This window comes from Mesoplodon bidens (assembly GCF_964165515.1).
Source record: "Mesoplodon bidens genome assembly, chromosome: 6".
Taxonomy (NCBI): domain Eukaryota; kingdom Metazoa; phylum Chordata; class Mammalia; order Artiodactyla; family Ziphiidae; genus Mesoplodon; species Mesoplodon bidens.
In genome coordinates this window covers 133066-154631 of record NC_138162.1, presented here as the reverse complement: position 1 = coordinate 154631, position 21566 = coordinate 133066, and the positions used below count along the sequence as shown (strand labels likewise).

The following is a 21566-nucleotide window of genomic DNA, read 5'->3' as shown; positions in this document are numbered from 1 at the left end:
GAATTGCAAACCAAAATTACAATGAGGTATCATCCCACACAGGTAAGAATGGCCATCATTCAAAAAATCTACAAACAATAAATGCTGCAGAGGTGTGGAGAAAAGGGAACCCTCTTGCACCACTGGTGGGAATGTAAATTGATACACAGACACTATGGAGAACAGAATGGAGGTTCCTTAAAAAACTAAAAATAGAGCTACCATATGACACAGAAATCCCACTACTGGGCATATACCTGGAGAAAAACCATAATTCAAAAAGAATCATGTTCCACAATGTTCATTGCAACTCTATTTGCAATAGCCAGGACATGGAAGCAACCTAAGTGTCCATCAACTGATGAATGGATAAAAAAGATTTTGCACATCTTCAATATAAAATGGAATATTATCAGCCATAAAAATAAATGAAATTGAGTTATTTATAGTGAGGCGGATGGACCTAGAGTCTGTCATACAGAGTGAAGTAAGTCAGAAAGACAAAAACAAATGCTGTATGCTAACACATATATATGGAATCTAAAAAAAGAGAAAAAAATGGTTGGGAAGAAACTACGGACAGGACAGGAATACAGACGCAGATGTAGAGAATGGACTTGAGGACATGGGGAGGGGGAAGGGTAAGCCAGGATGAAGTGAGAGAGTGGCATGAACTTATATATACTATCAAGTGTAAAATAGATAGCTAGTAGGAAACAGCTGCATAGCATGGGGAGATCAGCTCAGTGCTTTGTGACCACTTAGAGAGTCGGGATAGGGAGGGTGGGAGGGAGATGCAAGAGGGAGGAGAAATCGGGATATATTTATATGTATAGCTGATTCACTTTGTTATACAGCAGAAACTAACACACCATTGTAAAGCAATTATAGTCCAATAAAGATGCTATAATAAATAAATAAATAAATAAATAATTTATACCTCCCCCAAATTAAATCTTTTTAAAAATAAATAAATAAAAAAGAGTACTCAATAACATGGTAACTCTAAACCTAAGTATTTTCAATACTACAGCAAAGGTAAATGGATTAATGTCTCCTATTAAAGTGTAATTTTTTATATTATGTGCAACTAAAATTTTTCCCAATATACAGGTAAAATAAAAGAATTACTTTAGAAAGGTGAAAACATTCCATGTATTTAAAAACAGTAAAACGATAAGCATATGATATGCATCTTAGATAAAGTAGTGTTTAATTTCAGAACAATCTGTCATTATTGTAACTAGTATTATTATCCCAATTTCTTTTTTTTTTTTTTTTTTTTTTTTTGTGGTACGCGGGCCTCTCACTGTTGTGGCCTCTCCCGTTGTGGAGCACAGACTCCGGACGCGCAGGCTCAGCGGCCATGGCCCACGGGCCCAGCCGTTCCGCGGCATGTGGGATCCTCCCGGACCGGGGCACGAACCCGTGTCCCCTGCATCGGCAGGCAGACTCTCAACCACTGCGCCACCAGGGAAGCCCTATCCCAATTTCTTAAAAATATTTTAATACTTTTTCTATTTGAAAAAATACTTTAATATTTTTTTCTTTGCTCTTTTGTGGTCTAATACATGGTAAGTATTTAGCTGCTAACATAACTTAAAAATATATGTTGTTTTTTACAGCCAAACAAAACTGAATCAAGAAGAAATAGATAACTTGAACAGACTGATCACTAAAAGCAAAATAGAAACTGTAATTTACAAAAACTCCCTACCAACAAAAATCCAGGATCAGATGGTTTCACAGGCAAATTCTACCAAATGTACAAAGCAAGACTTACACTGATTCTTCTCAGACTCTTCGAAAAGATTGAAGAGTAAGGAATACATCCAATGACATTTTATGAAGCCACCATCACCCTGATATCAAAACCAGATGGGGGAGACTTCCCTGGTGGCACAGTGGTTAAGAATCCATCTGCCAATGCAGAGGACATAGTTTCAAGCCCTGGTCCGGGAAGATCTCACATGCCGTGGAGCAACTAAGCCTGTGTGCCACAACAACTGAGCCTGTGCTCTACAGCCCACGAGCCACAACTACTGAGCCTGACAGCCACAACTACTGAAGCCCACACACCTAGAGCCCATGCTCTGCAAAATAGAAGCCAGTGCAGTGAACAGCCCACACACCACAACGAAGAGTAACCCATACTCGCCACAACTAGAGAGAGCCCGTTCACAGCAACGAACACCCAATGCATCCAAAAATAAATAAAGAAAGAAATTTACTGAAAAAAAACCACAGATGGGGACTTTTCTGGTGGTCCTGCAGTTAAGATTTCGCCTTCCAGTGCAGGGGGTGTGGGTTCAATCCCTAGTGGTGGAGCTAAGATCCCACATGCCTCACAAATAAGAAACCAAAACATAAAACAGAAGCAGTACTGTAACAAATTCAATAAAGACTTAAAAAAAAACAACACAGAGAAAGACACTACCAAAAAAGAAAATTGCAGGCCAATATCTCTGATAAATATGGATGCAAAAATTCTCAACTGAATATTAGAAAACCAAATCTGACAACACATAAGAGGATCATACACCATGATCGAATTTGATTCACCCCCGTGTCACAAAGTTGTTTCAACATATGCAAATCAATCAACATGATACACTCCATCAACAAAGGAAAAACACAAAACAAATGATCATCTCAATAGATGCCGAAAAAGCATTTGAGAAACTTCAACATCCATTCATGATAAAAACGCTTACCAAAATGGGTATAAAGGAAACATATCTCAACATAATAAAAGCAATTTATGACAAACCCACAGCCAATATAATACTCAATGCTCATGACAAAATATCAAAGAAGCACGGAAAAGTGATGGAGGAGATGGAGAAACTTCTCAGTGTGCAGGTGCAGGATCAACATCAGTGCTAAATCCTGCTCAGCTTAATGGTGATTCAAGAGAAAGCTAAAAGCCTTTATGAAGACTTGAAGAAGAAACACGGGAAAGAATCAGAGGGCATATTTTTTAATGCCAGCCATGGCTGGTTTCATCGGTTCAAGGGTAGAGCCAACCTCAACAAGGTAAAAGTAAGTGGAGAGGCAGCAGGTGCAGATAGGGTAGCTGTCCAGGAACTTCCTGAAACACTTTGAGAAATTATTGATAATGGTGTGCATTTACCCAACCAGGTGTTTAATGTGGATGAGACACAACTGTACTGGAAGAGGATGCCAGACCGAAGTTACATCAGTAAGAAGGAAAAGTTGATGCCGGGCTGTAAAGCAGCAAAGGATAGGCTAACTGTTGTTTGGTGGCAATTCTTCCAGTGATATGAAGCTGAAGCCTCTCTTAGTTTATCATTCAGAGAACCCAAGAACCCTTAAAAACATAGCCAATGACTCTCTTCCTATTGTGTGGAAGCGTAACCTCAAATCCTGGATTACACAGGACACGTTCCAGGACTGGTTTTGCCAACACTTTATCCCAGATGTAGAGAAATATTGCTCGGAGAAGGACGTCCCAGAAAAACATTCTTTTGCTGCTTGACAATGCTCTGGGCCACCCCCCTTTCATGGATGACTTTTCCCAACGTCAAAGTAGTGCATCTGTCACCGAATACTGCATTGCTCATCCATCCTATGGACCAGGAAGTTATAGCGACTTTCAAGAAATATTATTTATGTCACACTTTTTGTCAGGCAGTAAAGGTAAGTGAGAAATCAGGAAGAACCTAGGGACAATTTTGGAAGGACTATAACATCTACAAGGCCATAAAAAACATTGACTTTGCATGGTGTGAGTGTATGTTGGTCACCATGAATGGGGTTTGGAAGAACCTTTGCCCACAGTTTGTTCATGATGTTTGTGGATTTGAGAAGGCAGATCAGAAGTCTGAAGAGGTCTTCAAGTGACCCTCAGCGAGAAGCTGGAGCTAGATCTGCAAGAGGACGATTTCATTGAACTCCTTGCTGTGCAACATGAGGAGCTTACTGATGGAATTGGAGGCGCAGAGAAAGGATGAAGAGGGACAGGAGGAAGAAGAAGTAACTGAAGAACTGAAGAGATTCATGACACAGAAAATGCCAAGGGAATCTTCTAAATTTGAGGAGGCACTGTTAGTTTTTGAGGCACAGGGCTCGAACCTACAATGGTACCCAAAGGTGGCAGCAGCCATTCAGAACGCAAACCAGTGCTACCGTGTCATCATCTATGATGAGAAGAAACGAGCTACAACCCAGACATCAATGGATCAGTTTTTCAAGAGGGTAGATAGAATTAAATCCAGCAAGGAACCAGAACCTGTGTCATCAATGTCAGGTATGAGTGAAATTGGAGCTTGCCCCCTGTCTCCCACTGCTGATAATCCTTCACCTCTACCACCTCCCACCTCCTCTCCCTCCTCCAATCAGTAACTCTTCTCGCCTGTTCCCTCGACGCCAGCCCCAGTATCCCAGCTGTTGTACTGTATTACTGTACTTTTCAAGTTACTGTACTGTAAGACCAAAAATGTCTTCTTTGTTTTTGTGTTTGTTTCTTATATACTGTTTGTGTGAAAAGTATTATAAACCTATTATGGTACAATACCATATAGCCGACTGTGTAACCTGGGTACCTCGGCTAACTTTGTTGGACTTACAAACAAATTGGACTTACAAACGCACTCTTGGAACAGAACTTGTTCATACGTAGCGGACTTACAGTAAAAGCAAAAAAGAAACAGGAACTAATCAAACTTATAAGCTTTTGCACAGCAAAGGAAACCATAATCAAAATGAAAATACAACCTATGGGCTGGGAGAAAATATTAGCAAATGATGAGACTGACAACGGCTTAATTTACAAACTATACAAACAGCTCCTACAACTCAATAACAATATAACAAATAACTCAATGGAAAAATGGGTAGAAGACCTAAATAAACATTTCTCTAAAGAAGACATACAGATAGCCAATAGGCACATGAAAAGATGCTAATCATCACTAATTATTAGAGAAATGCAAATCCAAATTACAATGAGGTATCACTTCACACTGATCAGAATGGCCATCATTAAAAAAAATCTACAATTAACAAATGCTGGATGGGGTATGGAGAAAAGGGAACCCTTCAGCACTGTTGGTGGCCATGTAAGTTGGTGCAGCCGCTATGGAAAACAGTATGGAGGTTCCGCAAAAAAACTATAAAGAGAGTTGCCATATGATCTAGCAATCCCACTTCTGGACATATATCTAGACAAAATTATAATTCAAAAAAATATATAAAACCCTATGTTCATAGAAGCACTATTTATAATAGCGAAGACATGGAAACAACCTAAATGTTCATTAAAAATGAATGTATAAAGAAAGTGTGGTATACGTATACAATAGATATTACTCAGACATAAAAAAGAATGAAATAATGCCATTTGCAGCAACATGGATGGACATAGAGATAATGATACTGAGGTAAGTCATAAAGAGAAAGACAAATACCATATAATATCACTTACATGTGGAATCGAAAACAGGACACAAATGAACATGTCAGCAAAACAGAAACAAACACACAGATATAGAAAACAGAGTTGTGGTTGCCAAGGAGAGAGTGATGGAAAGATTGGGAGTTTTGGAATAGCAGAAGCAAACTATTCTACATAGGATGGACAAGCCACAAAGACCTACTGTACAGCAGAGGAAACTATATTCAGTATCCTGTGATAAACCATAATGGAAAAGAATATATATATATATATATATATATATATATATATATATATATATATATATGACTGAATCACTTTGCTGAACAGCAGAAATTAATACAATAATGTATAAAGGCTGCAGAGGGTGTGGAGAAAAGGGAACCCTCCTGCACTGTTGGTGGGAATGTAAACTGATACAGCCACTATGGAGAACAATATGGAGGTTCCTTAAAAGCTAAAAATAGAACTACCATATGACCCAGCAATCCCACTACTGAGCATATACCCGGAGAAAACCATAATTCAAAAAGATACATGTATCACAATATTCACTGTAGCACTATTTACAATAGCCAGGACATAGAACCAACCTAAATGTCCATCGACAGATGAATATAGAAAGAAGATATGGCCTATATATATAATGGAGTATTACTCAGCCAGAAAAAGGAATAAAATTGAGTTATTTGTAGTGAGGTGGTTGGACCCAGAGTCTGTCATACAGAGTGAAGTACGTCAGAAAGAGAAAAACAAATACTGTATGTGAACACATATATATGGAATTCAGAAAAATGGTACTGATGAACCTAGTGACAGGGCAGGAATAAAGACACAGATGTAGAGAACGGACTTCAGGACACAGGGCTGAAGGGGACACAGGGACGTAGTGAGAGAGTAGCACTGACATATATACACTACCAAATGTAAAAGAGCTAGTGGTAAGCTGCCACATAGCACAGGGAGATCAGCTCGGTGCTTTATGTCCCCCACAGGGGTGGGATAGGGAGTCTGGGAGGGAGCCTCAAGACGGGGGGATATGGGGATATATGTATACATATAGGTGATTCACTTTGTTGTAAAGCAGAAACTAATACAGTGTTATAAAGCAATTATACTCTAATAAACATGTATTTTAAAATACCACAACGTTGTAAATCAACTACACTAGAAAATATTTCTTAAGTGAAAAAGATTTTTTGAATGTCTGTTTTATTGTGTGTGTGTACCACAGGTTCAATATATATGAATTATGTCAAATTGATTACATTGTTTTTCAAAATAAAGAATTTTTGATATTCTACATCAGCTGCATAATATAAATGCAGAAAAACTATATTATTTTTTTCTAAAGTTCAGAAATACCCATTTTGCTCATTCGGTATACTACAAACCACTAACTGTTAAAAAGGGATTCATGACCTCTTTCTTCCAAAGAAATATTTCTGCACTCACACAAGTTTAATAGAATGTTCCACCATGAACTGGCTTCCCACCTTAGAGACACGAGATTTGCAGCCTGAAATCTCTTTCTTGCAAAAATGTCCAATTAGCATCCTAGCATTACAGAAAAGAAATGCTTTTTGCCAGATCTCAAATTACATACAACTTTATCACGACATCATGTATGGTTTTTTTCCACACACACAGACTGCATTTTATTTTTACAAGAGAAAAATCAACTGACACCAAACATTGTAAATGGATGACCACAGCAAAAGCAACAATGATTGTAATTACCAAACATGAAACACACTCATACTATTGTCATAATATTGACATTCATTCCAGGAATCCTCCACAGCTCCTTTATTTTGCAGTGAAAGACACCATGTTTTTTTGTTTGTTTGTTTGTTTGTTTGTTTTGCAGTACGCGGGCCTATCAGTGTTGTGGGCTCTCCCATTGTGGAGCATAGGCTCCGGACGTGCAGGCTCAGCGGCCATGGCTCACGGGCCTAGCCGCTTCATGGCATGTGGGATCTTCCTGGACCGGGGCACGAACCCGTGTCCCCTGCATCGGCAGGCGGACTCTCAACCACTGCACCACCAGGGAAGCCCGACATCATATATATTGAAATTATCAGCACTCACCTGAGATCTTCAAAAATCAACAAAAACATAATTTTGTGCTCTCTTTCATTTATTCTGGTTCTAAGTGGTCATTTCTAAACGAAAGTATTTAAGTATGTTAACGTCATCTTATAACATCATATTTCAAATGACTACCGTATCTCCAAAGATGCAATATGAAGAACTCATAATTAGGCTCTCCAAAGTTTTACTCTTTGAATCTGTATTACACTTCTGCTGAACTTCACACTGTTCATTATTCTCTGAGAATATTCTTTTTCTTGTATGCCCATCTCACATGCTCTTTCATTTCATGAAGTTTTTTCCTACAATTTTATGCCTAGTTTATTTCTGAGAAAATGCATTATTCCAGATTGATAATTATAGACACAAAGACTTCTATATAATTCCCTGAGAGTTTCAAAAACTACTTCTTTTTTTTTTTAAATACCTAGATTCTGAAGCTCTCCACAAAGCATCACTAAAATTGCATTTACATAGTATCTACATATTAATCACACATTAATGCATTTACAATTGTATTATGCTTTATTGCTAATTTTGGAGCATAAACGTAGCTGTCTTATTTACCACCCTCTTGGAAATCACTTTAATATTTGCACTTAGGACTTGAAAGAGAATGGATAAATAAAAACCTGAAGAATATGCAAATACAATTTATATATTTCTCATAAAATTAGGTGATTATCTAACCTTTATCCAGAAAAGAGAAGAGCCCACATACTCTGCAGTCATGATACTCGAGAATGTGTGGTCTTCCAGCAGGAAAACATGCAGTAATCCACGTGGCAGAGTTTACCTGTGACCAGCTGGGGTTAGTGTCCTATGCATTCCTTACATGCAACATATCAGGAGTGGCCAAAGTGAATTTGTCAGTTGTGGCAATAAGTATAATGAAGATTTGTAGCAGGTCATGCTCATATATGCAGCACAGGTACAATCAACATTTTGCTCAATTCTGGTAGATCTAAATCTGTATCTGTTACCTTGTCTTTAACGAGGAAATGTCAGAACTGACTTACCAAAAAAAAGTGTTTTGTTTGTTTGTTTGTTTTAATTACAGTCACGTTGAGTAAGACATAGCTCAGAACAACTAATGTGACTTAGTGATTCTCTCATCAGGAAATGCAGTTTCTACTTCCCTGTTTATTCTCCACATCTTGTAGTAAGTTAAGTTTCAGTGAAAGATAAATCTACAGGGTGAAAAGAAAAGAAAACTTACATGTGTTGATAAGATCATTCTGACAGGTTTTACCACGTATGTCAGTGTTTCTGGTGATGGACACAAGCTAGAGCTCCCTACTCTGACATTTTCACTGATGTCATTCCCCTTGATCCTCAATTTGAAAGTGGATAAAAATGTTTTCTATGTTTTCTTCTTTAAGAAATTAAATAAAGAATGCTGTCTAGACATGATCCTCTAATGACTTTCAGTCAGTGGTCATCAAGAGAAGAAAAGCACAGAATCTCATCCCCACAGAAGGGTGACATTCAGTCAGGTAAGAAAATTCTCCCCAAAATCAGAGCTTCATCTTTAACATGAAATCAGAGACTTTCACAGGTTCTTCATCACTCTGCACCCAGCCTTACCATATGGGATTGGCTCTGAGAATCTCACACCAGATGACTGACCAACATGTCATAGTACACTGATCTGGGACCAGATTCTGCCTCTCTTAATGATCTCCCGCAGGGACATTGCAATATTCTAGGATATTTCCTGGAGCCATCTACTCTATACAGGTACACTTCCAAGTAGAAACAGAAGCTTTGATTCTCACTGGGACCCCTGCTCTGTCCCACCAACCTCTCTAGAAATATGATGTTCTAATCTCTCCTGATTAGAACATTGCACGGTCTCTCACTGTGCTAATTTAGTAAAGGTAAAAGAGAAACAAGAAAGAGCAAACTATGCAGGGAGCAATATATAAGATTCCTTTACTTAATGTATTTATCTGATATACACAAATATTGAGAAATATAGATTCATTTCATAATGGTCAAGAAAAGAGGAGGAGGAACCTCCATGCCAACAGTATATATAAATTGGAATCAATCCTGCATAAGCTCCAGCTAAAGCTTAGCTACGAGGTACTAACTCTTCTCATAAAGAAGCAATAGTTCTCCATCATTTGAAGCACACTGAGGACTCAGACAGCTGGATGCTGAGGGTGTAGTCTCCTCACTCGAATTCTGTACCTGCATCACAGAGCAATGAAATATTCCCAAAGAATTATTAAGGATGAGGTGGGGAGCCGAAATAAAAAAGATGAAACCACAGTCTGCCCTACCATCCGTTCTGCTGGATATTACCACCATCTTGGCCCAGTATGACCTTCCCACTTTTCTCTGGGCCTCCCTACTTCCCACCTCCATCCTCTCATTATATCTTACCTACACTTGGAAACGACTCTAGTTTTTCCACTGATCTTCATCAACAAGCAATCCAAATAGCAACTGTGTATATAACTCCTTAGAAACCTCAGGTATGACTCAGTAATACATGACCTTCGAAGTCAAAAGTTTTCCTAATTCCCTTTATTATTATTTTTTCCAATTTCCATGTACTTACACTCTCAGGACCTCCACTGTTCTCAGGTTCGTCTTCCTTGCAAAATCTGTCAACTTAGACATAGACTTAAGTACCACCCTCTAATTATCTCCTAGGGAATCCAGTTTTTAAAAAAGCCTCAGCAAGCCTTATGGACTTTATTAAAGACTCTTAAAGATAACCCATGGGAGATAGCAGTACACCCACAGATATCTATTTAATACACCCTCAGAGGAATTTTTTTTCTTTTTTTTTTTTTTTTTTTTTTTTTTTTCTTTTTGCGGTATGTGGGCCTCTCACTGCTGTGGCCTCTCCCGTTGCGGAGCACAGGCTCTGGACGCGCAGGCCCAGCGGCCATGGCTCACGGGCCCAGCCGCTCCGCGGCATGTGGGATCCTCCCAGACCGGGGCACGAACCCGTATCCCCTGCATCGGCAGGCGGACTCTCAACCACTGCGCCACCAGGGAGGCCCTTTTTTCTTTTTTATAAAGTCTCTTCTGTCCAATGAAGACTCTCAGCTCTTCTTCTTCAACATATGCAGTGTCTCACCCTTCTGATTACTCTCTGCTGTATCCCAGGGCCACTCCCTTTCCTGATATTACATTCTTTCCCAATTTTGTATGTTATTAACATCAAATAACATAAAGTATAACATGTTCATTATTATAAAGTGCACCGTTCAGTGATATTAAATACATTCATATTATTGGGCGATCAACATTGCCATTTATCTTTCTAATTCTTTTCTACGTTTTAAAACTGTAACTCTATATCCTTTAAACATAACTTTCCTTTTTATTCCATAACCACCTGAAAAGCATCATTACCCTCCCAATTTCTATGGTTTTGACTACACTAAGTACCCCATATAATTGAAATAAGTAGTTGCATTGTTATGACTCACTAAAAGTCACAAAAATCGCATATTTGGTAGCTAAATTTCCTCAGGATTCATCCATGTTGTAGCATATTCCTAGATGTTTTCCTTCTTAACACTGAATAATATTGTATTATATGGGTATACCACATTTTGCTTATCCAGGAACTAGTGGATGAACATTTAGGTTGCTTTCATATTTTAGCTACTGTGATTATTACTGCTCTATACACTGGAGTACAAATATTACTTTAAGACCCTGATTTCAATTCCTTTGGGTATACCTCATAGTAAAAACTTCCTGGATCATGTAGTAATTCTATTTTTCAATATCTGAAAAATTGCCGTACTCTTTTGCAAAGCAGCTGTATCATTCTACATTCCCACTGACAGAGCACAATGCTTCCAACTCCCTCACATCCTCACCAATACTTGTTTTCTGCTTGTGTATGTGTGTGTGTGTATGCATGCACACAAATATATAAACATGCATTTAATGATATGGAGCATCTATTCAAGTGCTTAGTCATTTGTACATCTTTTTGAAGAACCATCTATTCAAGTCTTTTATCCATTTTTGAATCAGGGTGTTTGCTTCTTGTTGAGTTGTAGGAGTTCTCTGTATATTCTGAATAGAAATCTCTTGTCAGATAGATGGCTTTCAAATATTTTCTCCCATCTTGTGGGTTGCCATTTTATTCTGTTTACATTCCTTTGATACACATTTTTTTAAATATGTACTGCAAATTGTTTATTTCTTTGTTAGCTGTACCTTTGTTGTTCCTTCATTTCATATTGAGGAAATCACTGCCAAATACAATGTCATGAAGCTCTTCTCCTGTGTCTTCTTCTAAGACTTTTTATTTTATTAGGTCTTATATTTAGTTTTTTGATATGTTTTCATTAATTTTTGCATATGATGTTAGGTAAGGGTCCATCTTCCTTCTTTTGCATGTTGACAACGAGACTTCTCAGCATCATTTGTTGAAAATACTATCCTTTCTACTTTGAAAAGACTTGGCAACTTGTCAAAACCCATTTGGCCATATATCAGGGTTTATCTCTGGGTGTTCTATTCTATTCTATTGGTCTTGAATAAGGGAAAAAATAATATAACCTATCCAGGTTGATGAAGAACATAAAGAAAGACCAGGACTGAGAATTAGGAGGGCAATATAAAAAAGCAGGGAGTAAAAGACAGTGTGAGAGAAGATCTTGTACTTGCAAGTTCATGGAAATATGATCATGTTAAATCACTAAACGCCTGACTTTGAACAATACCGTAAATGTGCTAGCAAGAAACGTAACACTTACCCATCTCTGGGAAATACAGTATGGGCAAAAAGATAAACTACACACAAATATATTAAAAAGGGAAGGGTTTTCATGGTGTGAGAATATTGTGGGATTTGAAATACAATTTACTTCTGTTCTACCATTGTCTCTAAAATTTATCAAAGTGTATATACAAGCAATTCCAATTCTGGTAATGTGCTTGACAGGTTTAATATGAACTTCAGCAGACCAGTAAATGTACATTCATAGTAGGACTGTTCCCTAATCCAAAAAACAAAACACAAGAACTGGAAAGACTAGAGTTCACTTTGTCAACACACGTACAGATGCAGCGATGGTTAACGGTCCAAAAAAAGAAGGTGAGCATGGGTGCAAGAGGTTAATCCCCAGTCTGGTGTGGGGTGCAGAGTTTGAGGGTAAAACCGGTAGAAAATGCTTTTGTTCTATCCTTGATTTTTGAGGTATGGAAATTCACAGGTCACTACCTTCATTTCAAAATGAATGAATGCACTATTCAATTTTTTTTAAAACAGGAGAAGTAAACATGAGTGATAATAAATTTTAAACTGTTGCTAGTCAAATAAGATACTAAGAAAAATTAAATCATATGATTTAAGAATGAAGTGGAGAGATTGTCTAAGATGGTAGCATTCAAAGACCCAGAGCTTGATGCCTCTCATGGGCACACCAAAGTCACAACTGTTTACAGAACAGCAATTGATGAAAAAGGCCGGGACCTACCATAAAAGATGTTTTAGAGCTAAAGATACAAGGAAGGCACCTCGGCAAGACAGGAAGGAAGGGCAAAATCTCAACAGAGTCAAGACACATCCCCCCAGGTGGGTGGCCCACAGATGGGAGAATAATTACAATTTCTGAGGTGCACCCAGGTGGCAAGGGGTATGAACCCAACATCAGGCTCCCAAGCCCAGGGACCCTGTGCTGGAAAGAAGGGTTCCTAGAAAGTTGGGCTTTGAAGACCAGTGGTGCTTATTTTCCAGAGAGCCAGAGGGTTGTGGGAAATAGAGATTCCACACTTAAAAGATGCTCACAGGGCTTCCCTGGTGGCTCAGTGGTTGAGAGTCCACCTGCTGATGCAGGGGACACGGGTTCGTGCCCCGTTCCGGGAGGATCCCATATGCCGCGGGGCGGCTGGGCCCGTGAGCCATGGCCGCTAAGCCTGCACGTCCGGAGCCTGTGCTCCACAACGGGAGAGGCCACAGCAGTGAGAGGCCCGCGTACTGCAAAAAAAAAAAAAAAAAAAAAAAAACCTCACAAAATCCCACATGACCCGAGAATCAGAACAGAAGCAGTCATTTGAACAGACCCTGGGTCACACCTACCTCCTGATCTTGGAGAGTCTCTCAGAGTCCAGAGGCAACTACAGCACAGCCTCAGGGACATAGACACTGGCAGCAGCCACTTGGGGGAGCTCCTTCTACCTCGTGGCCACTGGTACCAGCAAGCATAATTTCAGAGTCCTCCCTCTATCTTTTTAGCCTCAGGGTCTAGCCCTACCCATTTCCACCAGACTATAGACACAAGTACTAGGATGCTGCAGGCCAAGCAACTAACTGAGCAGGGGCATAGCCCCATCCACCAGCAAACAGGCTGCTTTCAGACCCTCTCAATGCACAGCTGCCGCTGGACATGGGCCCAGCAACCAAAAGCCCCAGGACCAGCCTCCACACCTAAGTGGAGAGGCACCAGCCCCAGAGTCCTTGGCCCCTCTGACAAGTGAGCCTGCTCTGGCCTTGGAATCAGTCTCACCGTCGGCAGGTGATTACTGCACAGGGACTGGATGGAGCTTGGACCTACCCAACAGCAAATCTGCTCTAGCAGTGGGATCAGCCTCATACACCAACAGGCACACACCAGCTCCAGGAATACCACAGCCCAGCAGCCTGTGTGACCAGAACACTCACTTGCAGGCCAGAAGCAGCCATGGACTCACTTGGGTCTTGACCCTGCCCATCAGAATGACACCACAAGATTAGGGATACCCCAGACCCTGCAGATAGCTGTGTGAGGAACAGTGATCCAACACCAACTCTGAGACTCCTGGGCCCTGCAGCCAGAACTCAGGACCTGTGTCTTCCTCCCAGTAGCCAGCATCACCCCAGTGACTGGGCACTAGCCCTGATATCACCTGGACTGCAATTCTACCCATAAGTGAACCAGCACTAGATTTGGTGTCCCACAGAGTCGTGCAGCCAACTGCCTTATGATTTAGCCTCATCAAGCAGCACAGACAGCCTCCATACAAGGCAGAGTCTGTCAAACAAGCAGTCTGGGGCAGCCAAGCCTACCAGACCACCCACAGTAGTCAGCCCACCACAATAGAAGAGCCCAAGTAGCCAACATAGGGGGTACACCTAGAACAAATAGTTCTAGTGACCAGGGGACAGTGGGCTTCTGGGACACATAGGACCTCTCCTACAAAAGGCCACTTCTAGAAGGTCAGGAAATGTAACGAACATACTACATACATAGCAATAAAAACAGCAAGTTAAGAAAAATGAGGTGACACTGAAACACGATCCAAATGAAGGAACAAGATAAGAACTCAGAAGAAGATCTAAGTGAAGTGGAGGTAGCCAATCTCCTCAAAAAATAGTTCAAGGTAATGACTATAAAGATGATCAAAGAACTCAGGAGAAGAATGGACGACCAGAGCAAGAAGGTAGAATTTTTTAAAAAAGAGCTAGAGCATTAAAGAACAACAAAACAGAGATGAGGGATACAATAACTGAAATGAAAAATACACTAAAAGGAAACTACTGTAGACTAAATGACACAGAGGAATGAATCAGAAAACTGAAGGACAGAGTACTGGCAATCACTGAAGATGAACTGTAAAACAATAGATTAAAATGAAATGAAGAAAGTTGAACAGACATGTGAAACATCAAGTGTACTAATATTTGCATTATACTGGTCCCAGAAGCAAAAAGGAAAGAGAAAGCAGTGTAGAGCATACCTGAAGACATAAGAGCTGAAAACTTCCATAACCTGGGAAAGAAAACAGACATCCAAATCCAGTAAATACAGTAAGGCCAAAACAGGATCAACCCAAAGAGGACCACACCAAGACTCATTGTAATTAAAATGGCAAAAAAATAAAGATAAAAAGACACTATTAAAAGGAGCAAAGGAAAAGCAACAAGTTACAAACATGCGAACTTGCATTAAGTTATCAGCTGACTTTTCAGGATAACCTCTGCATGCCAGAAGGGAGTGGCATGGTATATTTAAAGTCATGAAAGGGAAAAGCCTATAACCAAAAATACTCTACCCAGCAAGGCTCACCTTCAGATTTGATGGTGAGATCTAAAGTTTTACAGAGAAGCAAAACTAAAAGAGCACAGCATCGCCAAACCAGCTTTATGAGAAATCTTAAATGGGCTTTTCTCAGTGAAAAAGAAAAGGCCATGACTGAAACATAAAAATTAGAAAAGGAAACTTACTAACGGAAGAACCTCATTGGATAAGGCAAATATTCAACAAAGGCAGTAAATCAACCATGTACACAGTTAATAGGAAGGATGAAAGAAAACAGTAATAAAATCATCTATATTCACAATAAGAAGTTAAGGGACACACAAAACAAGTAGATGTAAAATATAAGGTCAAATTCAGTAACTGTGGGGGAGCAGAGTAACAATGCAGGGTTGTTAGTGTCCATGTGAAACTAAGAGCTCAGCAACTTAAATAATCACACACACACACACACACACACACAACTGAAAGAAATCCAAACATCATATTAAAGATAGTCCTCACATCACAGATGAAGGGAATAAAAGGGGAAGAAAGGAACACTGAAGAAATTAAAGAGGGATTCTAAAAATACCCAAGAGAAACGAAAATGAACACACAGTGGTCCAAAATCTATGGGACACAGCCAACACAGTTCACAGGGGGAAGTTATAGTGATACAAGCTTATTCTTAGGAAACAAGAAAAATATCAAATAAACAACCGAACATTACACCTGAAGGAATTAGAAAAAGAAGAAAAAAACAAAACTCAAAGCTGTCAGAAAGAAAAAAATTAAGAAAACAATACCATATGCAATCACACTAAAAATAATAAGATACCTAAGAACAAACACACCTAAGCACGTAAAAGACATGTACTCAGAAATGTATCAGCCATTGGTGAAAGAAGTTGAAGGCAACAGAAAAAGATGAGAAAATATAGCAGGTGTATGGACTGGAAGAATTAATACTGTTAAAATAACCATACTGCCAAAGACAATCTACAGATTTAATGCAATCCCTATCAGAATACCAAAGCATTTTCATAGAACTTGAAAAAGTAATTTTAAAATTTGTATAGAAACACAAAGACCCCAAATAGCCAAACAATCTTGAGAAAGAACAGAGCTGGAGGCATCAGGCACCTTTACTTCAGATTATACTGCAAAGCGACAGTAATCAAAGAGCATCGGACCGGAGCAAAAACAGACACAAAGATCACTGGAATAGAACAGAGATCCCAGAAATAAGCCCACACACGTATATTTAATTGATTTATGACAAAGCAGGCAATATGGAGAAAGAACTGTCTCTTCAATAAGTGGTACTAGAAAAACTGGTCAGCTACATGGAAAAGAATAAAATTAGAGTATTTTAGCACACCGTATATAAAATTAACGCAAAACTGAATAAAGACCTAAATGTAGGACCATAAAACCCCGAGAGGAAAATACAGAACATTCTTCAACATAAATGATAGCAACAGTTTTGCGTTCAGTCTACTAAGGCAAATGAAACAAAAGCAAAAATAAACAAATGGGACTTCACTAAACTTAAAAGATTTTGCACAGCAAAGGAAACCAAAGACAAAATGAAAAGACAACCTGCTGAAGGAGAGACAATATTTGCACATGATAAGAGGTTAACACCAAAAAGATGACCAAGCAAGGGTTCATATCTAAACTACAGAAACAGCACATACAACTCAATATCAGAACTGCACCCAAAATATTTTTTTTAAAAAATGAGAAGACCTAAATAGACATTTTTCCAAGGAAAAAACACAGATAGACAGCCAGAATGCACAAAGATGCTAAACATAGCTAATCGGCAATAAAATGCAAATCAAAACTATGAGATATATCACCTCAGTCTTGTCAGAATGGCTGTCATCAAAAAGGTCACAAATAACAAAGGGTAGTGAGGATGTGGAGAAAGGGAAACTCTTGTAAACTCTTGATGTGAATGTGAAGCAGTGCAGCTACTGTGGAAAGAAGAATGGAGGTTCCACAAAAAACTAAAAATAGAACAATAGAGCAATTTCCCTCTTGGGTATATCAGAAGAAAACAAAAACACTATTTAAAAAAAAAATAACTGCACACCAATGTTCATAACAGTGTTATTTGCCATAGCCAAGATATAGAGTCAAACTAAGTGTTCATCAATAGGTTAGGGGATAAAAAATGATATTTATGATGACTTCAGCAAAAATGAAATTTTGCTATTTGCAAGAACATGGATGGACTTGGAGGGTATTATGCTTAGTAAAATAAGCTGCAGAGGAAACAAGCCTGGTAGGTTATCACTTACACGTGGCATCTAAAACATTGAATACAACAACAACAACAACAATGAAACAGACTCACAGATTAAAGAACAGACTCGTGGTTACCAGCAGGGAGAGACAGGGTGGAGGAGCAAAATAGTGGTAGGAGATTCTGAGGAAGAATCCACTATGTATAAAATCAATAATCTACAGTGACGTTCTGTATAGCATGGGGAATAGAGCCACTCTTTTATAATAAGTATAAATGGAGAAGAACCTAAACATTTATGAGTCACTATGTTGTACCTCTGAAACTAATATAATAATGTAAATTAACTATAGATCAATAAAATATAAAGAAACAATAAAGGAGAGACAGATTATTAGATAGAAATCAATTAAATAAACACAAGTTTTGGAAATCAAGGAATTAAAAAACAACATGTAAGACAACATTGGCCTTTAAAGTGTACGATCTATTCATTTAAAAGAAATCATTTAAGTGGTGAAAAATGGTACCCATTCTCACAATTTTGTATATCTAGGATAAATTATTATCTACAAAAATATGTTACAAATATTCACTCAAAAAGAAAGAGAAAATTTGGATTAACCCATTTTAGTATACAAATTTAGTATCAAAGTCTCTATGTAACATTGATGTGAATAAGTTCTGTTAGCCACTTCTAGTTTCTTTGTGATGTAAAACCTTTTAAAGCATAAAAATCAGCCTTTCTACATCATTCCATTAGACATACATAGAAGTTAAAAGAAATGAGAAGACAGAAAAATCAACCAGGAAGGTGAATTTACTGAGAAACAGCCATTCGTTCTCCCTCCTCCTTTGCTTTTCCTCCTTTTCCAGGTCTCTTTCGGGTCCAATCAAGAGAAGTCCTGAGAATTCTGAGAATATTTCTTTGAGGGCTTCAAACCACCATACCTACGTCCTCTGCCACAACTACACACACGGGAACAAAAATAAACCTCTGCTATCTACTCGTGTAGGAGAGATTCACGCAAAATAAACTCCTACATGGAGACCAACAGGTGGGTTTTCTACCTGTTCTTTATAATGTCCTTCCATTATAGTAAATCCCACACATTATGAGGCAGAAGGGGTTATGTGAGCTCTTCCTTGAAGTCAAAAACCTTGCATTCATTTCCAGTACCTGGTGATCATAGGGTACAGCCAGGGAAGGTGCCATCACCCTCGGGGGGGCCGGTGAATGGGCTTCTGCAACCATGCACCTCCTGATGAACAGATTCTGAAGAAACAAAGGGCGGTCACACCGCAGCGAGCCTGTCAGACTGTCGGGCCACTGGGCAACCCCACCAGCCTGGAAGTGCCCCATAAGTTGCTCAAAGCAAAACTCTGCCCCCCCGTGAAGCCAGGCAATTTGGGCCAGAGAGTCAGAGGAGACCGGTAATCAACTCCTCCTACTCTGCTCACCTCCTTGGGGTTACAGCAACCCCATCTCCAAACCCAACTCTGATCCTGGAGTGCCAAGGTGGGAGCGCAGGTGGGCTCTGCCGGTGCTTCAGCACCTTCTGGGAAGCCCCCTAGTTTGAATATGATTTGAGTTTGATCCTGAGAAACCATTAGAACTTCCCACCAGAGATAAATGAGGAGATTCTGGCCTTTATTAGTGTGCACGGTGAGCCTGGTTGTCCTGGCTGTACTTGCCAACCCTCCTATTTTACGCATCTATGTTTATCCACCTTCCTCCCTGTGAGTACCTTTGACTAACCCTGAGCTCAGACTCCTGACCTATTACAGTGACTTTTTCAGTCTTTCTTTAAAAATGTACTGGTAGGGCTTCTCTGGTGGCGCAGTGGTTGAGAGTCCGCCTGCAATGAGGGGGACACAGGTTCATGCCCCAGTACGGGAGGATCCCACATGCCGCGGAGCGGCTAGGCCCATGAGCCATGGCCGCTGAGCCTGTGCGTCCGGAGCCTGTGCTCCACGACGGGAGAAACCACAACAGTGAGTGGCCCACGTACCGCAAAAAAAAAAAAAAAAGGACAGGTAATAAAATGAATTTAACCTAGAAGCAGCAGCTCAGTAAGGGAAATAAAATCATCAGAAGTTATCTAATCACAGCCACAGCCATCCAGGGCCCTGTCTTATCTGCTGGGGCATAAGAATGGGACCTTCCTAAACTTGAAGGGCATCCAATCAGATAAGTTGATTACGCTCACCTCTGGCTCTTAGAGGGACTGCTAGGCAGTCTACCCAGTGTATACTGACTGCAAAACACGGTCATGGTTTTGAAACACCTATGCTCCAGGAAAGATTTTTGCAGTGCATGGGGAAGGTTTCTTTTTGACATCAAGCAAAAAATAAGTCACCAAGCCCTTTGAGCACAGGGCTTCTTAAGAGGGAAGTAGAAGGAAGGAATGGGCAGAAAACATGATCTCGGAAGTGCAGGGCGTTTTCCCAAAAGAGTAGGATTTAGTCTCAGTTTAAGGAGAACACCTTTAAATACCTGGGACAGCTCCAAACTGCAGTTTAGGGAACGAGTGCTCCAAAAGAACAGTGCTTTACAAGTCCTGGCCAGGCAGCAAGAGGATGAAGAGTTGGTTTTGCATAGTTTTGAACGCAGGAGTAAAGAAACCGAGGCATCTCTGACTAAAAGGGCCTGAGATCCTATGGCATCAGTGCGTCAGTCAGTTGCAGGGGGCAGGGGGTGTGGGGGGCGATATTTCTCTCTCAACGTCTCCCAGGGCAGCCACCCCTCCCAACCCCACCCCCCTACTCCCTTCACCCTTCCTCCCTCCACTGTTGGGTCCCCAGGGACAGCACTTCTTAAGCTGGAGCGCTCAAGAACCACCTCTGCAGTCTGGATTCTTCCTGGAGCCTGGCAAGTTCTGGGACAGGAAGCCAGGTCTGCAAGGCCGCTGGGGTGCAATCAGCCCTGGAGGTCTGGAGGGGAAATGGAGCCCTGAAGCCCACCCAGGTCCTTGAAGCTGAGGGAGGAACACATCCTTCTAACAGTACTTCTCAGGGGTCAGGATGCTCCCCACCCGACGGTGATCCATACTCACTTGAGGCAACAAGGACTGCCTCTAACTGGCCCCCTCGATTGCGCCTTAAGGGTCCTCGCACATGTGTGATAGCGCAGGCCCTGGACCTCTTTAGTCAGCCTAGGCCAGTGCTGCCGGGGTCCCTCCAGTCCCATCCCCCAGCCCCTCCCTCTGGGACTGTATCTAATAGAAGAAAGAGCACAGAGGAATTGGCTAAATCAAGGGACCTGGGAGCCTGGGTATGAGTTTGAAGACTGAGAACCTAAGGCACAATTACATATTATTGGAGACTCTTGTGGGGTGTGTGGGGTGAGGTTAGGAGGCTGAGAGGCTGAGTCGACCTGGTGAGTCCAGCCCCAGGACACCACACAGCCCCGTCCCCCCTTCCCTGCCATCAGACAAGGGGTGCCGCAACTCCAGCCGGGACTCTGCACTTCCCCCTCCCTGATTCTCCTCCAGAAGAGCAGGTGGTCCCGCTCTGAGGGCAGCGGCAAGACAACGGACCAAGTCCCCCCGCACTAAGGCACTACTGGAAGCTCTTCCTGCACAGCAGTGCTGGCTTGGAGCAAACCCGAGCAGCGCCAAAGTTGGTCTCGTCCTGTAGCGGAGGGACGCAGGGTTTAAGCCAGCTGCCCTGGCTTTAAAGCAACCAGCCCCGCCTTTAAGTCAGGTGACCCGACTTTAAATCACTGTGTGCCCCTCAAGCCTGCAACTTCAAAAGTTGGGAACTTCACTTTGATCCCAGCACCTCACATAGCTGAATGCACACTAGTCACCCCCAAGCCTGGCTTAGAGGCAGGATATAA

General features: G+C 40.7%; 1 long non-coding RNA gene across 3 annotated transcripts in view; it reads right to left on the bottom strand.

The window, feature by feature from the left end:
- Positions 1-21566, bottom strand: part of LOC308618941 — a 61682-nt gene that overhangs the window by 37001 nt on the left and 3115 nt on the right. The window contains exon 3 of one of the 3 annotated variants that reach the window (XR_014016105.1): positions 9237-9685. The exons of the other annotated variants lie outside the window; for them this stretch is intronic. This is a non-coding gene — a long non-coding RNA (uncharacterized lncRNA). Of the gene's footprint in view, positions 1-9236; positions 9686-21566 lie in introns of those variants that run through there. 3 annotated transcript variants of the gene reach the window in all.